The following is a 15,149-nucleotide window of genomic DNA, read 5'->3' as shown; positions in this document are numbered from 1 at the left end:
CCCATATTTGGAATCCACGACGGACAAAATAATCCCCTGTGGGCTGGTGGAACCAGAGGTTCCTACCAGTATTATCTTTAACTTATTGTCATGTTTTTTTTTTATACGGTGGGTGACATGACTCACTAACACCCCAAGTTAGACAGGGGTCACACACCACTGAAGCCTGGCTAGCTCAGTCGGTAGAGCATGAGACTCTTAATCTCAGGGTCGTGGGTTCGAGCCCCACGTTGGGCGCTCAATAATTTTGTGATTTCCTTTGACGACTATTGTGCATTTCTGTGGACCAATTTAGCACGCGTGATGAAAACAATCGAATTACCTTTTACTTATTGTCATGTTTTTTTCTGAAATATACTGTGGGTCACTTGACTCACAATCACCCCAAGATCGACTGGGGACACTTACAACAGCAGCCAGGCTCGTTCAGTCGGTCGAGCTCGAGACTCTTGATCTCAGGGTCGTGGGTTTGAGCCCCATGTTGGGCGTAGAAACAACGTGTAATTCCCATGGACTTAAATTGTGCATTTATGTAGATCAAACACGTTCCTTCGGAGTGGGCATTTAGGAACTTGGTTGGACAGCGCATTCGTGCGATCCGTGTCACGCGGTGCAAGCTGCGTGGGGTGGCGCGTCACGTGGTGCCGAGCCCGCCCGTAACGCTCTATGAAATACAAATCGAGGGCGTGGCTATGCACGACAGACAGACAAATAATCCCTGGTGGGCAGTGTGGAACTGTTGTTCTTACCTGAATTAACCAGACAGCATATCAACATACGAATTCCTTTTTACTTAAATTCATGGTTTTTTTAATATACAGTGGGTGACATGACTCACAATCACCTCAAGTTAGACAGGGGTTACTCACCACAGAAGCCCGGCTAGCTCAGTCGGTAGAGCATGAGACTCTTAATCTCAGGGTCGTGGGTTCGAGCCCCACGTTGGGCGGAGATTTATTTTGTGATTTGCTTGGAATCCCATTGTGCATCTCTGTGGGCCAATTTCGCACACATGATGAAAACAATCGAATTACCTACCTTCTTCTTTTTGTCATGTTTTCTGAAATATACTGTGGGTCACTTGACTCACAATCACCCCAAGTTCGACTGGGGACACTTACAACAGTAGCTCGGCTAGTTCAGTCGGTCGAGCGAGAGACTCTTGATCTCAGGGTCGTGGGTTTGAGCCCCATGTTGGGTGCAGGAACAACGTGTGATTCCCATGGACTTAAATTGTCCATTTATGGAGATCAATTAACTAGACAGTCTTTAAACTTACTAATTACTTTTTGCTTAAATTCATGTTTTTTTGAAATATATGGTGGGTGACATGACTCACAATCACCCAAGTTAGACAGGGGTCAGTTGCCACAGAAGCCCGGCTAGCTCAGTCGGTAGAGCATGAGACTCTTAATCTCAGGGTCGTGGGTTCGAGCCCCACGTTGGGCGCTCAATAATTTTGTGATTTCCTTTGACGACGATTGTGCATTTCTGTGGACCAATTTAGCACGCATGATCAAAACAATCGAATTACCTTTTACTAATTATCAAGTTTTTTCTGAAATATACTGTGGGTCACGACTCACAATCACCCCAAGTTCGACTGGGGACACTTACAACAGCAGCGAGGCTAGTTCAGCCGGTAGAGCATGAGACTCGTGATCTCAGGGTCGTGGGTTTGAGCCCCATGTTGGGCGTAGAAACAACGTGTGATTCCCATGGACTTATATTGTCCATTTATGTAGATCAATTAACTAGATAGTTTTTAAACTTACTAATTCCTTTTTGCTTAAATTCATGTTTTTTTATATACGGTGGGTGACATGACTCACAATCACCTCAAGTTAGACAGGGTCACTCATCACGGAAGCCCGGCTAGCTCAGTCGGTAGAGCATGAGACTCTTAATCTCAGGGTCGTGGGTTCGAGCCCCACGTTGGGCGCAGAATACTTTTGTGATTTGCTTTGACTTCCATTGTGCATTTCTGTGGGCCAATTTAGCACGCATGATGAAAACAATCGAAACACATTCCTGCGGAGGGAGCTGGTAGGAACGATGGGTGGCCAGGGTCAACGGCGGCGTGGTGTATTCTGCAAATATGGCCGACTGTTAGGGCGGGCACAAGCCTTACAACACACGTGTGTACAGTGCCCTGTGCAGACATGTGTAGTGCTCAACTAAAGGTTTTATTTTGACCGGACAGGGCCCACTGAGCTCTATACGATTCGGAAGTGACCTTGCCTCGAATGATGGCTCAACGAATTGGCGGATTAAATGTAGAGATTGAGTGCCGTGGCCGCCTTCCGCACCCATCCCCTCCCTCCCCACCCATCCCCTCCCCAAACTCCCCTCCTCACCCAGCCCCTCCCCACCCTCCCCTCTCCACCCAGCCCCACCCACCCTTCCCATATTTGGAATCCACGACGGACAAAATAATCCCCTGTGGGCTGGTGTAACCAGAGGTTCCTACCAGTATTACCTGTTTTATATTGTCATGTTTTTTTTTTAATACGGTGGGTGACATGACTAACAATGACCCCAAGTTAGACAGGGGTCACACACCACAGCAGCCCGGCTAGCTCAGTCGGTAGAGCATGAGACTCTTAATCTCAGGGTCGTGGGTTCGAGCCCCACGTTGGGCGCAGAATAATTTTGTGATTTGCTTTGACTACCATTGTGCATCTCTGTGGGCCAATTTCGCACACATGATGAAAACAATCGAATTACCTTTTGCTTTTTGTCATGTTTTCTGAAATCTACTGTGGGTCACTTGACTCACAATCACCCCAAGTTCGACTGGGGACACTTACAACAGTAGCTAGGCTAGTTCAGTCGGTCGAGCTAGAGACTCTTGATCTCAGGGTCGTGGGTTTGAGCCCCATGTTGGGTGCAGAAACAACGTGTGATTCCCATGGACTTAAATTGTCCATTTATGTAGATCAATTAACTAGACAGTCTTTAAACTTACTAATTCCTTTTTGCTTCAATTCATGTTTTTTTGAAATATACGGTGGGTGACATGACTCACAATCACCCCAAGTTAGACAGGGGTCACTCACCACAGCAGCCCGGCTAGCTCAGTCGGTAGAGCATGAGACTCTTAATCTCAGGGTCGTGGGTTCGAGCCCCACGTTGGGCGCACAATAATTTTGTGATTTCCTTTGACGACTATTGTGCATTTCTGTGGACCAATTTAGCACGCATGATGAAAACAATCGAATTACCTTTTACTTATTGTCATGTTTTTTCTGAAATATACTGTGGGTCACTTGACTCACAATCACCCCAAGTTCGACTGGGGACACTTACAACAGCAGCCAGGCTCGTTCAGTCGGTCGAGCTTGAGACTCTTGATCTCAGGGTCGTGGGTTTGAGCCCCATGTTGGGCGTAGAAACAACGTGTAATTCCCATGGACTTAAATTGTGCATTTATGTAGATCAAACACGTTCCTTTGGAGTGGGCAGGTAGGAACTTGGTTGGACAGCGCATTCGTGCGATCTGTGTCACGCGGCGCAAGCTGCGTGGGGCGGCGCGTCACGTGGTGCAGAGCCCGCCCGTAACGCTCTATGAAATACAAATCGAGGGCATGGCTATGCACGACAGACAGACAAATAATCCCTGGTGGGCAGTGTGGAACTGTTGTTCCTACCTGAATGAACCAGAGAGTATATCAACATACTAATTCCTTTTTACTTAAATTCATGGTTTTTTTAAATATACGGTGGGTGACATGACTCACAATCACCTCAAGTTAGACAGGGGTTACTCACAACAGAAGCCCGGCTAGCTCAGTCGGTAGAGCATGAGACTCTTAATCTCAGGGTCGTGGGTTCGAGCCCCACGTTGGGCGGAGATTTATTTTGTGATTTGCTTGGAATCCCATTGTGCATCTCTGTGGGCCAATTTCGCACACATGATGAAAACAATCGAATTACCTTTTGCTTTTTGTCATGTTTTCTGAAATATACTGTGGGTCACTTGACTCACAATCACCCCAAGTTCGACTGGGGACACTTACAACAGTAGCTAGGCTCGTTCAGTCGGTCGAGCGAGAGACTCTTGATCTCAGGGTCGTGGGTTTGAGCCCCATGTTGGGTGCAGGAACAACGTGTGATTCCCATGGACTTAAATTGTCCATTTATGTAGATCAATTAACTAGACAGTCTTTAAACTTACTAATTCCTTTTTGCTTAAATTCATGTTTTTTTGAAATATATGGTGGGTGACATGACTCACAATCACCCAAGTTAGACAGGGGTCAGTTACCACAGAAGCCCGGCTAGCTCAGTCGGTAGAGCATGAGACTCTTGATCTCAGGGTCGTGGGTTTGAGCCCCATGTTGGGCGTAGAAACAACGTGTAATTCCCATGGACTTAAATTGTGCATTTATGTAGATCAATTAACTAGATAGTCTTTAAACTTACTAATTCCTTTTTGCTTAAATTCATGTGTTTTCTGAAATATAATGTGGGTGACATGACTCACAATCACCCCAAGTTCGACTGGAGGCACTTACAACAGCAGCTAGGCTAGTTCAGTCGGTAGACCATGAGACTCTTAATCTCAGGGTCGTGGGTTTGAGCCCCATGTTGGGCGTAGAAACAACGTGTGATTCCCATGGACTTAAATTGTCCATTTATGTAGATCAATTAACTAGACAGTCTTTAAACTTACTAATTCCTTTTTGCTTAAATTCATGTTTTTTTATATACGGTGGGTGACATGACTCACAATCACCTCAAGTTAGACAGGGGTCACTCACCACGGAAGCCCGGCTAGCTCAGTCGGTAGAGCATGAGACTCTTAATCTCAGGGTCGTGGGTTCGAGCCCCACGTTGGGCGCAGAATACTTTTGTGATTTGCTTTGACTTCCATTGTGCATTTCTGTGGGCCAATTTAGCACGCATGATGAAAACAATCGAAACACATTCCTGCGGAGGGAGCTGGTAGGAACGATGGGTGGCCAGGGTCAACGGCGGCGTGGTGTATTCTGCAAATATGGCCGACTGTTAGGGCGGGCACAAGCCTTACAACACACGTGTGTACAGTGCCCTGTGCAGACATGTGTAGTGCTCAACTAAAGGTTTTATTTTGACCGGACAGGGCCCACTGAGCTCTATACGATTCGGAAGTGACCTTGCCTCGAATGATGGCTCAACGAATTGGCGGATTAAATGTAGAGATTGAGTGCCGTGGCCGCCTTCCGCACCCATCCCCTCCCTCCCCACCCATCCCCTCCCCAAACTCCCCTCCTCACCCAGCCCCTCCCCACCCTCCCCTCTCCACCCAGCCCCACCCAGCCCCACCCACCCTTCCCATATTTGGAATCCACGACGGACAAAATAATCCCCTGTGGGCTGGTGTAACCAGAGGTTCCTACCAGTATTACCTGTTCTATATTGTCATGTTTTTTTTTTTATACGGTGGGTGACATGACTCACAATCACCCCAAGTTAGACAGGGGTCACACACCACAGCAGCCCGGCTAGCTCAGTCAGTAGAGCATGAGACTCTTAATCTCAGGGTCGTGGGTTCGAGCCCCACGTTGGGCGCAGAATAATTTTGTGATTTGCTTTGACTACCATTGTGCATCTCTGTGGGCCAATTTCGCACACATGATGAAAACAATCGAATTACCTTTTGCTTTTTGTCATGTTTTCTGAAATATACTGTGGGTCACTTGACTCACAATCACCCCAAGTTCGACTGGGGACACTTACAACAGTAGCTAGGCTAGTTCAGTCGGTCGAGCTAGAGACTCTTGATATCAGGGTCGTGGGTTTGAGCCCCATGTTGGGTGCAGAAACAACGTGTGATTCCCATGGACTTAAATTGTCCATTTATGTAGATGAATTAACTAGACAGTCTTTAAACTTACTAATTCCTTTTTGCTTCAATTCATGTTTTTTTTAAATATACGGTGGGTGACATGACTCACAATCACCCCAAGTTAGACAGGGGTCACTCACCACAGCAGCCCGGCTAGCTCAGTCGGTAGAGCATGAGACTCTTAATCTCAGGGTCGTGGGTTCGAGCCCCACGTTGGGCGCAGAAGTATTTTGTGATTTGCTTTGACTACTATTGTGCATCTCTGTGGGCCAATTTCGCACACATGATGCAAACAATCGAATTACCTTTTGCTTTTGTCATGTTTTCTGAAATATACTGTGGGTCACTTGACTCACAATCACCCCAAGATCGACTGGGGACACTTACAACAGTAGCTAGGCTAGTTCAGTCGGTCGAGCTAGAGACTCTTGATCTCAGGGTCGTGGGTTTAAGCCCCATGTTGGGTGCAGAAACAACGTGTGATTCCCATGGACTTAAATTGTCCATTTATGTAGATCAATTAACTAGACAGTCTTTAAACTTACTAATTCCTTTTTGCTTCAATTCAAGTTTTTTTGAAATATACGGTGGGTGACATGACTCACAATCACCCCAAGTTAGACAGGGCTCACTCACCACAGCAGCCCGGCTAGCTCAGTCGGTAGAGCATGAGACTCTTAATCTCAGGGTCGTGGGTTCGAGCCCCACGTTGGGCGCAGAATAATTTTGTGATTTGGTTTGACTACCATTGTGCATTTCTGTGGACCAATTTAGCACGCATGATGAAAACAATCGAAACACATTCCTGCGGAGGGAGCTGGTAGGAACGATGGGTGGCCAGGGTCAACGGCGGCGTGGTGTATTCTGCAAATTTGGCCGACTGTTAGGGCGGGCACAAGCCTTACAACACACGTGTGTACAGTGCCCTGTGCAGACATGTGTAGTGCTCAACTAAAGGTTTTATTTTGACCGGACAGGGCCCACTGAGCTCTATACGATTCGGAAGTGACCTTGCCTCGAATGATGGCTCAACGAATTGGCGGATTAAATGTAGAGATTGAGTGCCGTGGCCGCCTTCCTTACCCATCCCCTCCCTCCCCACCCATCCCCTCCCCAAACTCCCCTCCTCACCCAGCCCCTCCCCACTCCACCCAGCCCCACCCACCCTTCCCATATTTGGAATCAACGACGGACAAAATAATCCCCTGTGGGCTGGTGTAACCAGAGGTTCCTACCAGTATTACCTGTTCTATATTGTCATGTTTTTTTTTTAATACGGTGGGTGACATGACTCACAATCACCCCAAGTTAGACAGGGTTCACTCACCACAGCAGCCCGGCTAGCTCAGTCGGTAGAGCATGAGACTCTTAATCTCAGGGTCGTGGGTTCGAGCCCCACGTTGGGCGCAGAATAATTTTGTGATTTGCTTTGACTACCATTGTGCATCTCTGTGGGCCAATTTCGCACACATGATGAAAACAATCGAATTACCTTTTGCTTTTTGTCATGTTTTCTGAAATATACTGTGGGTCACTTGACTCACAATCTCCCCAAGTTCGACTGGGGACACTTACAACAGTAGCTAGGCTAGTTCAGTCGGTCGAGCTAGAGACTCTTGATCTCAGGGTCGTGGGTTTGAGCCCCATGTTGGGTGCAGGAACAACGTGTGATTCCCATGGACTTAAATTGTCCATTTATGTAGATGAATTAACTAGACATTCTTTAAACTTACTAATTACTTTTTGCTTCAATTCATGTTTTTTTGAAATATACGGTGGGTGACATGACTCACAATCACCCCAAGTTAGACAGGAGTCACTCACCACAGCAGCCTGGCTAGCTCAGTCGGTAGAGCATGAGACTCTTAATCTCAGGGTCGTGGGTTCGAGCCCCACGTTGGGCGCAGCATAATTTTGTGATTTGGTTTGACTACCATTGTTCATTTCTGTGGACCAATTTAGCACGCATGATGAAAACAATCAAAACACATTCCTGCGGAGGGAGCTGGTAGGAACGATGGGTGGCCAGGGTCAACGGCGGCGTGGTGTATTCTGCAAATATGGCCGACTGTTAGGGCGGGCACAAGCCTTACAACACACGTGTGTACAGTGCCCTGTGCAGACATGTGTAGTGCTCAACTAAAGGTTTTATTTTGACCGGACAGGGCCCACTGAGCTCTATACGATTCGGAAGTGACCTTACCTCGAATGATGGCTTAACGAAATGGCGGATTAAATGTAGAGATTGAGTGCCGTGGCCGCCTTCCGCACCCATCCCCTCCCTCCCCACCCATCCCCTCCCCAAACTCCCCTCCCCCCTCCCCTCTCCACCCAGCCCGACCCACCCTTCCCATATTTGGAATCCACGACGGACAAAATAATCCCCTGTGGGCTGGTGTAACCAGAGGTTCCTACCAGTATTACCTGTTCTATATTGTCATGTTTTTTTTTTAATACGGTGGGTGACATGACTCACAATCACCCCAAGTTAGACAGGGTTCACTCACCACAGCAGCCCGGCTAGCTCAGTCGGTAGAGCATGAGACTCTTAATCTCAGGGTCGTGGGTTCGAGCCCCACGTTGGGCGCAGAATAATTTTGTGATTTGCTTTGACTACCATTGTGCATCTCTGTGGGCCAATTTCGCACACATGATGAAAACAATCGAATTACCTTTTGCTTTTTGTCATGTTTTCTGAAATATACTGTGGGTCACTTGACTCACAATCACCCCAAGTTCGACTGGGGACACTTACAACAGTAGCTAGGCTAGTTCAGTCGGTCGAGCTAGAGACTCTTGATCTCAGGGTCGTGGGTTTGAGCCCCATGTTGGGTGCAGAAACAACGTGTGATTCCCATGGACTTCAATTGTCCATTTATGTAGATGAATTAACTGGACAGTCTTTAAACTTACCAATTCCTTTTTGCTTCAATTCATGTTTTTTTGAAATATACGGTGGGTGACATGACTCACAATACCCCAAGTTAGGCAGTGATAACACACCACAGAAGCCCGGCTAGCTCAGTCGGTAGAGCATGAGACTCTTAATCTCAGGGTCGTGGGTTCGAGCCCCACGTTGGGCGCAGAATAATTTTGTGATTTGCTTTGACTACCATTGTGCATTTCTGTGGACCAATTTAGCACGCATGATGAAAACAATCGAAACACATTCCTGTGGAGGGAGCTGGTAGGAACGATGGGTGGCCAGGGTCAACGGCGGCGTGGTGTATTCTGCAAATATGGCCGACTGTTAGGGCGGGCACAAGCCTTACAACACACGTGTGTACAGTGCCCTGTGCAGACATGTGTAGTGCTCAACTAAAGGTTTTATTTTGACCGGGCAGGGCCCACTGAGCTCTATACGATTCGGAAGTGACCTCGCGTCGAATGATGGCTCAACGAATTGGCGGATTGAGTGTCGTGGCCGCCTTCCGCACCCATCCCCTCCCTCCCCACCAATCCCCTCCCTCCCCACCAATCCCCTCCCTCCCCACCCATCCCCTCCCTCCCCACCCATCCCCTCCCCAAACTCCCCTCCTCACCCAGCCCCTCCCCACCCTCCACTCTCCACCCAGCCCCACCCACCCTTCCCATATTTGGAATCCACGACGGACAAAATAATCCCCTGTGGGCTGGTGTAACCAGAGGTTCCTACCAGTATTACCTGTTCTATATTGTCATGTTTTTTTTATACGGTGGGTGACATGACTCACAATCACCCCAAGTTAGACAGGAGTCACTCACCACAGCAGCCTGGCTAGCTCAGTCGGTAGAGCATGAGACTCTTAATCTCAGGGTCGTGGGTTCGAGCCCCACGTTGGGCGCAGCATAATTTTGTGATTTGGTTTGACTACCATTGTTCATTTCTGTGGACCAATTTAGCACGCATGATGAAAACAATCAAAACACATTCCTGCGGAGGGAGCTGGTAGGAACGATGGGTGGCCAGGGTCAACGGCGGCGTGGTGTATTCTGCAAATATGGCCGACTGTTAGGGCGGGCACAAGCCTTACAACACACGTGTGTACAGTGCCCTGTGCAGACATGTGTAGTGCTCAACTAAAGGTTTTATTTTGACCGGACAGGGCCCACTGAGCTCTATACGATTCGGAAGTGACCTTACCTCGAATGATGGCTCAACGAAATGGCGGATTAAATGTAGAGATTGAGTGCCGTGGCCGCCTTCCGCACCCATCCCCTCCCTCCCCACCCATCCCCTCCCCAAACTCCCCTCCCCCCTCCCCTCTCCACCCAGCCCGACCCACCCTTCCCATATTTGGAATCCACGACGGACAAAATAATCCCCTGTGGGCTGGTGTAACCAGAGGTTCCTACCAGTATTACCTGTTCTATATTGTCATGTTTTTTTTTTTAATACGGTGGGTGACATGACTCACAATCACCCCAAGTTAGACAGGGTTCACTCACCACAGCAGCCCGGCTAGCTCAGTCGGTAGAGCATGAGACTCTTAATCTCAGGGTCGTGGGTTCGAGCCCCACGTTGGGCGCAGAATAATTTTGTGATTTGCTTTGACTACCATTGTGCATCTCTGTGGGCCAATTTCGCACACATGATGAAAACAATCGAATTACCTTTTGCTTTTTGTCATGTTTTCTGAAATATACTGTGGGTCACTTGACTCACAATCACCCCAAGTTCGACTGGGGACACGTACAACAGTAGCTAGGCTAGTTCAGTCGGTCGAGCTAGAGACTCTTGATCTCAGGGTCGTGGGTTTGAGCCCCATGTTGGGTGCAGAAACAACGTGTGATTCCCATGGACTTCAATTGTCCATTTATGTAGATGAATTAACTGGACAGTCTTTAAACTTACCAATTCCTTTTTGCTTCAATTCATGTTTTTTTTAAATATACGGTGGGTGACATGACTCACAATGACCCCAAGTTAGGCAGTGATAACACACCACAGAAGCCCGGCTAGCTCAGTCGGTAGAGCATGAGACTCTTAATCTCAGGGTCGTGGGTTCGAGCCCCACGTTGGGCGCAGAATAATTTTGTGATTTGCTTTGACTACCATTGTGCATTTCTGTGGACCAATTTAGCACGCATGATGAAAACAATCGAAACACATTCCTGTGGAGGGAGCTGGTAGGAACGATGGGTGGCCAGGGTCAACGGCGGCGTGGTGTATTCTGTAAATATGGCCGACTGTTAGGGCGGGCACAAGCCTTACAACACACGTGTGTACAGTGCCCTGTGCAGACATGTGTAGTGCTCAACTAAAGGTTTTATTTTGACCGGGCAGGGCCCACTGAGCTCTATACGATTCGGAAGTGACCTCGCGTCGAATGATGGCTCAACGAATTGGCGGATTGAGTGTCGTGGCCGCCTTCCGCACCCATCCCCTCCCTCCCCACCAATCCCCTCCCTCCCCACCAATCCCCTCCCTCCCCACCCATCCCCTCCCTCCCCACCCATCCCCTCCCCAAACTCCCCTCCTCACCCAGCCCCTCCCCACCCTCCACTCTCCACCTAGCCCCACCCACCCTTCCCATATTTGGAATCCACGACGGACAAAATAATCCCCTGTGGGCTGGTGTAACCAGAGGTTCCTACCAGTATTACCTGTTCTATATTGTCATGTTTTTTTTTATACGGTGGGTGACATGACTCACAATCACCCCAAGTTAGACAGGAGTCACTCACAACAGCAGCCTGGCTAGCTCAGTCGGTAGAGCATGAGACTCTTAATCTCAGGGTCGTGGGTTCGAGCCCCACGTTGGGCGCAGCATAATTTTGTGATTTGGTTTGACTACCATTGTTCATTTCTGTGGACCAATTTAGCACGCATGATGAAAACAATCAAAACACATTCCTGCGGAGGGAGCTGGTAGGAACGATGGGTGGCCAGGGTCAACGGCGGCGTGGTGTATTCTGCAAATATGGCCGACTGTTAGGGCGGGCACAAGCCTTACAACACACGTGTGTACAGTGCCCTGTGCAGACATGTGTAGTGCTCAACTAAAGGTTTTATTTTGACCGGACAGGGCCCACTGAGCTCTATACGATTCGGAAGTGACCTTACCTCGAATGATGGCTCAACGAAATGGCGGATTAAATGTAGAGATTGAGTGCCGTGGCCGCCTTCCGCACCCATCCCCTCCCTCCCCACCCATCCCCTCCCCAAACTCCCCTCCCCCCTCCCCTCTCCACCCAGCCCGACCCACCCTTCCCATATTTGGAATCCACGACGGACAAAATAATCCCCTGTGGGCTGGTGTAACCAGAGGTTCCTACCAGTATTACCTGTTCTATATTGTCATGTTTTTTTTTAATACGGTGGGTGACATGACTCACAATCACCCCAAGTTAGACAGGGTTCACTCACCACAGCAGCCCGGCTAGCTCAGTCGGTAGAGCATGAGACTCTTAATCTCAGGGTCGTGGGTTCGAGCCCCACGTTGGGCGCAGAATAATTTTGTGATTTGCTTTGACTACCATTGTGCATCTCTGTGGGCCAATTTCGCACACATGATGAAAACAATCGAATTACCTTTTGCTTTTTGTCATGTTTTCTGAAATATACTGTGGGTCACTTGACTCACAATCACCCCAAGTTCGACTGGGGACACTTACAACAGTAGCTAGGCTAGTTCAGTCGGTCGAGCTAGAGACTCTTGATCTCAGGGTCGTGGGTTTGAGCCCCATGTTGGGTGCAGAAACAACGTGTGATTCCCATGGACTTCAATTGTCCATTTATGTAGATGAATTAACTGGACAGTCTTTAAACTTACCAATTCCTTTTTGCTTCAATTCATGTTTTTTTGAAATATACGGTGGGTGACATGACTCACAATACCCCAAGTTAGGCAGTGATAACACACCACAGAAGCCCGGCTAGCTCAGTCGGTAGAGCATGAGACTCTTAATCTCAGGGTCGTGGGTTCGAGCCCCACGTTGGGCGCAGAATAATTTTGTGATTTGCTTTGACTACCATTGTGCATTTCTGTGGACCAATTTAGCACGCATGATGAAAACAATCGAAACACATTCCTGTGGAGGGAGCTGGTAGGAACGATGGGTGGCCAGGGTCAACGGCGGCGTGGTGTATTCTGCAAATATGGCCGACTGTTAGGGCGGGCACAAGCCTTACAACACACGTGTGTACAGTGCCCTGTGCAGACATGTGTAGTGCTCAACTAAAGGTTTTATTTTGACCGGGCAGTGCCCACTGAGCTCTATACGATTCGGAAGTGACCTCGCGTCGAATGATGGCTCAACGAATTGGCGGATTGAGTGTCGTGGCCGCCTTCCGCACCCATCCCCTCCCTCCCCACCAATCCCCTCCCTCCCCACCAATCCCCTCCCTCCCCACCCATCCCCTCCCTCCCCACCCATCCCCTCCCCAAACTCCCCTCCTCACCCAGCCCCTCCCCACCCTCCACTCTCCACCCAGCCCCACCCACCCTTCCCATATTTGGAATCCACGACGGACAAAATAATCCCCTGTGGGCTGGTGTAACCAGAGGTTCCTACCAGTATTACCTGTTCTATATTGTCATGTTTTTTTTATACGGTGGGTGACATGACTCACAATCACCCCAAGTTAGACAGGAGTCACTCACCACAGCAGCCTGGCTAGCTCAGTCGGTAGAGCATGAGACTCTTAATCTCAGGGTCGTGGGTTCGAGCCCCACGTTGGGCGCAGCATAATTTTGTGATTTGGTTTGACTACCATTGTTCATTTCTGTGGACCAATTTAGCACGCATGATGAAAACAATCAAAACACATTCCTGCGGAGGGAGCTGGTAGGAACGATGGGTGGCCAGGGTCAACGGCGGCGTGGTGTATTCTGCAAATATGGCCGACTGTTAGGGCGGGCACAAGCCTTACAACACACGTGTGTACAGTGCCCTGTGCAGACATGTGTAGTGCTCAACTAAAGGTTTTATTTTGACCGGACAGGGCCCACTGAGCTCTATACGATTCGGAAGTGACCTTACCTCGAATGATGGCTCAACGAAATGGCGGATTAAATGTAGAGATTGAGTGCCGTGGCCGCCTTCCGCACCCATCCCCTCCCTCCCCACCCATCCCCTCCCCAAACTCCCCTCCCCCCTCCCCTCTCCACCCAGCCCGACCCACCCTTCCCATATTTGGAATCCACGACGGACAAAATAATCCCCTGTGGGCTGGTGTAACCAGAGGTTCCTACCAGTATTACCTGTTCTATATTGTCATGTTTTTTTTTTAATACGGTGGGTGACATGACTCACAATCACCCCAAGTTAGACAGGGTTCACTCACCACAGCAGCCCGGCTAGCTCAGTCGGTAGAGCATGAGACTCTTAATCTCAGGGTCGTGGGTTCGAGCCCCACGTTGGGCGCAGAATAATTTTGTGATTTGCTTTGACTACCATTGTGCATCTCTGTGGGCCAATTTCGCACACATGATGAAAACAATCGAATTACCTTTTGCTTTTTGTCATGTTTTCTGAAATATACTGTGGGTCACTTGACTCACAATCACCCCAAGTTCGACTGGGGACACGTACAACAGTAGCTAGGCTAGTTCAGTCGGTCGAGCTAGAGACTCTTGATCTCAGGGTCGTGGGTTTGAGCCCCATGTTGGGTGCAGAAACAACGTGTGATTCCCATGGACTTCAATTGTCCATTTATGTAGATGAATTAACTGGACAGTCTTTAAACTTACCAATTCCTTTTTGCTTCAATTCATGTTTTTTTTAAATATACGGTGGGTGACATGACTCACAATGACCCCAAGTTAGGCAGTGATAACACACCACAGAAGCCCGGCTAGCTCAGTCGGTAGAGCATGAGACTCTTAATCTCAGGGTCGTGGGTTCGAGCCCCACGTTGGGCGCAGAATAATTTTGTGATTTGCTTTGACTACCATTGTGCATTTCTGTGGACCAATTTAGCACGCATGATGAAAACAATCGAAACACATTCCTGTGGAGGGAGCTGGTAGGAACGATGGGTGGCCAGGGTCAACGGCGGCGTGGTGTATTCTGTAAATATGGCCGACTGTTAGGGCGGGCACAAGCCTTACAACACACGTGTGTACAGTGCCCTGTGCAGACATGTGTAGTGCTCAACTAAAGGTTTTATTTTGACCGGGCAGGGCCCACTGAGCTCTATACGATTCGGAAGTGACCTCGCGTCGAATGATGGCTCAACGAATTGGCGGATTGAGTGTCGTGGCCGCCTTCCGCACCCATCCCCTCCCTCCCCACCAATCCCCTCCCTCCCCACCAATCCCCTCCCTCCCCACCCATCCCCTCCCTCCCCACCCATCCCCTCCCCAAACTCCCCTCCTCACCCAGCCCCTCCCCA

The 15,149-nt window shown here is 49.0% G+C and overlaps 25 non-coding genes across 25 annotated transcripts; all 25 read left to right on the top strand.

The window, feature by feature from the left end:
- The first annotated feature begins 164 nt into the window (after nucleotides 1-164).
- TRNAK-CUU (transfer RNA lysine (anticodon CUU)) lies at nucleotides 165-237 on the top strand. Its single transcript has one exon. It is a non-coding gene; the product is annotated as a tRNA-Lys (tRNA).
- Nucleotides 238-876: 639 nt separating this feature from the next.
- TRNAK-CUU (transfer RNA lysine (anticodon CUU)) lies at nucleotides 877-949 on the top strand. The gene has a single exon. It is a non-coding gene; the product is annotated as a tRNA-Lys (tRNA).
- A 427-nt stretch (nucleotides 950-1,376) lies between these two features.
- Nucleotides 1,377-1,449, top strand: TRNAK-CUU (transfer RNA lysine (anticodon CUU)). Its single transcript has one exon. It is a non-coding gene; the product is annotated as a tRNA-Lys (tRNA).
- A 420-nt stretch (nucleotides 1,450-1,869) lies between these two features.
- Nucleotides 1,870-1,942, top strand: TRNAK-CUU (transfer RNA lysine (anticodon CUU)). Its single transcript has one exon. It is a non-coding gene; the product is annotated as a tRNA-Lys (tRNA).
- Nucleotides 1,943-2,569: 627 nt separating this feature from the next.
- TRNAK-CUU (transfer RNA lysine (anticodon CUU)) lies at nucleotides 2,570-2,642 on the top strand. The gene has a single exon. It is a non-coding gene; the product is annotated as a tRNA-Lys (tRNA).
- Nucleotides 2,643-3,066: 424 nt separating this feature from the next.
- TRNAK-CUU (transfer RNA lysine (anticodon CUU)) lies at nucleotides 3,067-3,139 on the top strand. The gene has a single exon. It is a non-coding gene; the product is annotated as a tRNA-Lys (tRNA).
- A 639-nt stretch (nucleotides 3,140-3,778) lies between these two features.
- On the top strand, nucleotides 3,779-3,851 carry TRNAK-CUU (transfer RNA lysine (anticodon CUU)). Its single transcript has one exon. It is a non-coding gene; the product is annotated as a tRNA-Lys (tRNA).
- Nucleotides 3,852-4,274: 423 nt separating this feature from the next.
- On the top strand, nucleotides 4,275-4,347 carry TRNAK-CUU (transfer RNA lysine (anticodon CUU)). Its single transcript has one exon. It is a non-coding gene; the product is annotated as a tRNA-Lys (tRNA).
- A 423-nt stretch (nucleotides 4,348-4,770) lies between these two features.
- On the top strand, nucleotides 4,771-4,843 carry TRNAK-CUU (transfer RNA lysine (anticodon CUU)). The gene has a single exon. It is a non-coding gene; the product is annotated as a tRNA-Lys (tRNA).
- Nucleotides 4,844-5,480: 637 nt separating this feature from the next.
- Nucleotides 5,481-5,553, top strand: TRNAK-CUU (transfer RNA lysine (anticodon CUU)). Its single transcript has one exon. It is a non-coding gene; the product is annotated as a tRNA-Lys (tRNA).
- A 424-nt stretch (nucleotides 5,554-5,977) lies between these two features.
- On the top strand, nucleotides 5,978-6,050 carry TRNAK-CUU (transfer RNA lysine (anticodon CUU)). Its single transcript has one exon. It is a non-coding gene; the product is annotated as a tRNA-Lys (tRNA).
- A 423-nt stretch (nucleotides 6,051-6,473) lies between these two features.
- On the top strand, nucleotides 6,474-6,546 carry TRNAK-CUU (transfer RNA lysine (anticodon CUU)). Its single transcript has one exon. It is a non-coding gene; the product is annotated as a tRNA-Lys (tRNA).
- Nucleotides 6,547-7,164: 618 nt separating this feature from the next.
- Nucleotides 7,165-7,237, top strand: TRNAK-CUU (transfer RNA lysine (anticodon CUU)). Its single transcript has one exon. It is a non-coding gene; the product is annotated as a tRNA-Lys (tRNA).
- A 424-nt stretch (nucleotides 7,238-7,661) lies between these two features.
- Nucleotides 7,662-7,734, top strand: TRNAK-CUU (transfer RNA lysine (anticodon CUU)). Its single transcript has one exon. It is a non-coding gene; the product is annotated as a tRNA-Lys (tRNA).
- A 610-nt stretch (nucleotides 7,735-8,344) lies between these two features.
- TRNAK-CUU (transfer RNA lysine (anticodon CUU)) lies at nucleotides 8,345-8,417 on the top strand. Its single transcript has one exon. It is a non-coding gene; the product is annotated as a tRNA-Lys (tRNA).
- Nucleotides 8,418-8,840: 423 nt separating this feature from the next.
- On the top strand, nucleotides 8,841-8,913 carry TRNAK-CUU (transfer RNA lysine (anticodon CUU)). The gene has a single exon. It is a non-coding gene; the product is annotated as a tRNA-Lys (tRNA).
- A 668-nt stretch (nucleotides 8,914-9,581) lies between these two features.
- On the top strand, nucleotides 9,582-9,654 carry TRNAK-CUU (transfer RNA lysine (anticodon CUU)). Its single transcript has one exon. It is a non-coding gene; the product is annotated as a tRNA-Lys (tRNA).
- Nucleotides 9,655-10,265: 611 nt separating this feature from the next.
- On the top strand, nucleotides 10,266-10,338 carry TRNAK-CUU (transfer RNA lysine (anticodon CUU)). Its single transcript has one exon. It is a non-coding gene; the product is annotated as a tRNA-Lys (tRNA).
- A 424-nt stretch (nucleotides 10,339-10,762) lies between these two features.
- Nucleotides 10,763-10,835, top strand: TRNAK-CUU (transfer RNA lysine (anticodon CUU)). Its single transcript has one exon. It is a non-coding gene; the product is annotated as a tRNA-Lys (tRNA).
- A 669-nt stretch (nucleotides 10,836-11,504) lies between these two features.
- On the top strand, nucleotides 11,505-11,577 carry TRNAK-CUU (transfer RNA lysine (anticodon CUU)). Its single transcript has one exon. It is a non-coding gene; the product is annotated as a tRNA-Lys (tRNA).
- A 609-nt stretch (nucleotides 11,578-12,186) lies between these two features.
- On the top strand, nucleotides 12,187-12,259 carry TRNAK-CUU (transfer RNA lysine (anticodon CUU)). The gene has a single exon. It is a non-coding gene; the product is annotated as a tRNA-Lys (tRNA).
- Nucleotides 12,260-12,682: 423 nt separating this feature from the next.
- TRNAK-CUU (transfer RNA lysine (anticodon CUU)) lies at nucleotides 12,683-12,755 on the top strand. Its single transcript has one exon. It is a non-coding gene; the product is annotated as a tRNA-Lys (tRNA).
- Nucleotides 12,756-13,423: 668 nt separating this feature from the next.
- TRNAK-CUU (transfer RNA lysine (anticodon CUU)) lies at nucleotides 13,424-13,496 on the top strand. The gene has a single exon. It is a non-coding gene; the product is annotated as a tRNA-Lys (tRNA).
- A 610-nt stretch (nucleotides 13,497-14,106) lies between these two features.
- Nucleotides 14,107-14,179, top strand: TRNAK-CUU (transfer RNA lysine (anticodon CUU)). The gene has a single exon. It is a non-coding gene; the product is annotated as a tRNA-Lys (tRNA).
- A 424-nt stretch (nucleotides 14,180-14,603) lies between these two features.
- Nucleotides 14,604-14,676, top strand: TRNAK-CUU (transfer RNA lysine (anticodon CUU)). The gene has a single exon. It is a non-coding gene; the product is annotated as a tRNA-Lys (tRNA).
- Nucleotides 14,677-15,149: the final 473 nt, after the last annotated feature.

This window comes from Lethenteron reissneri, chromosome 26 (assembly GCF_015708825.2).
Source record: "Lethenteron reissneri isolate LAM-NWPU_2019-01 chromosome 26, ASM1570882v1, whole genome shotgun sequence".
Classification (NCBI taxonomy): Eukaryota; Metazoa; Chordata; class Hyperoartia; order Petromyzontiformes; family Petromyzontidae; genus Lethenteron; species Lethenteron reissneri.
This window is presented reverse-complemented; position numbering and strand designations above follow the sequence as displayed.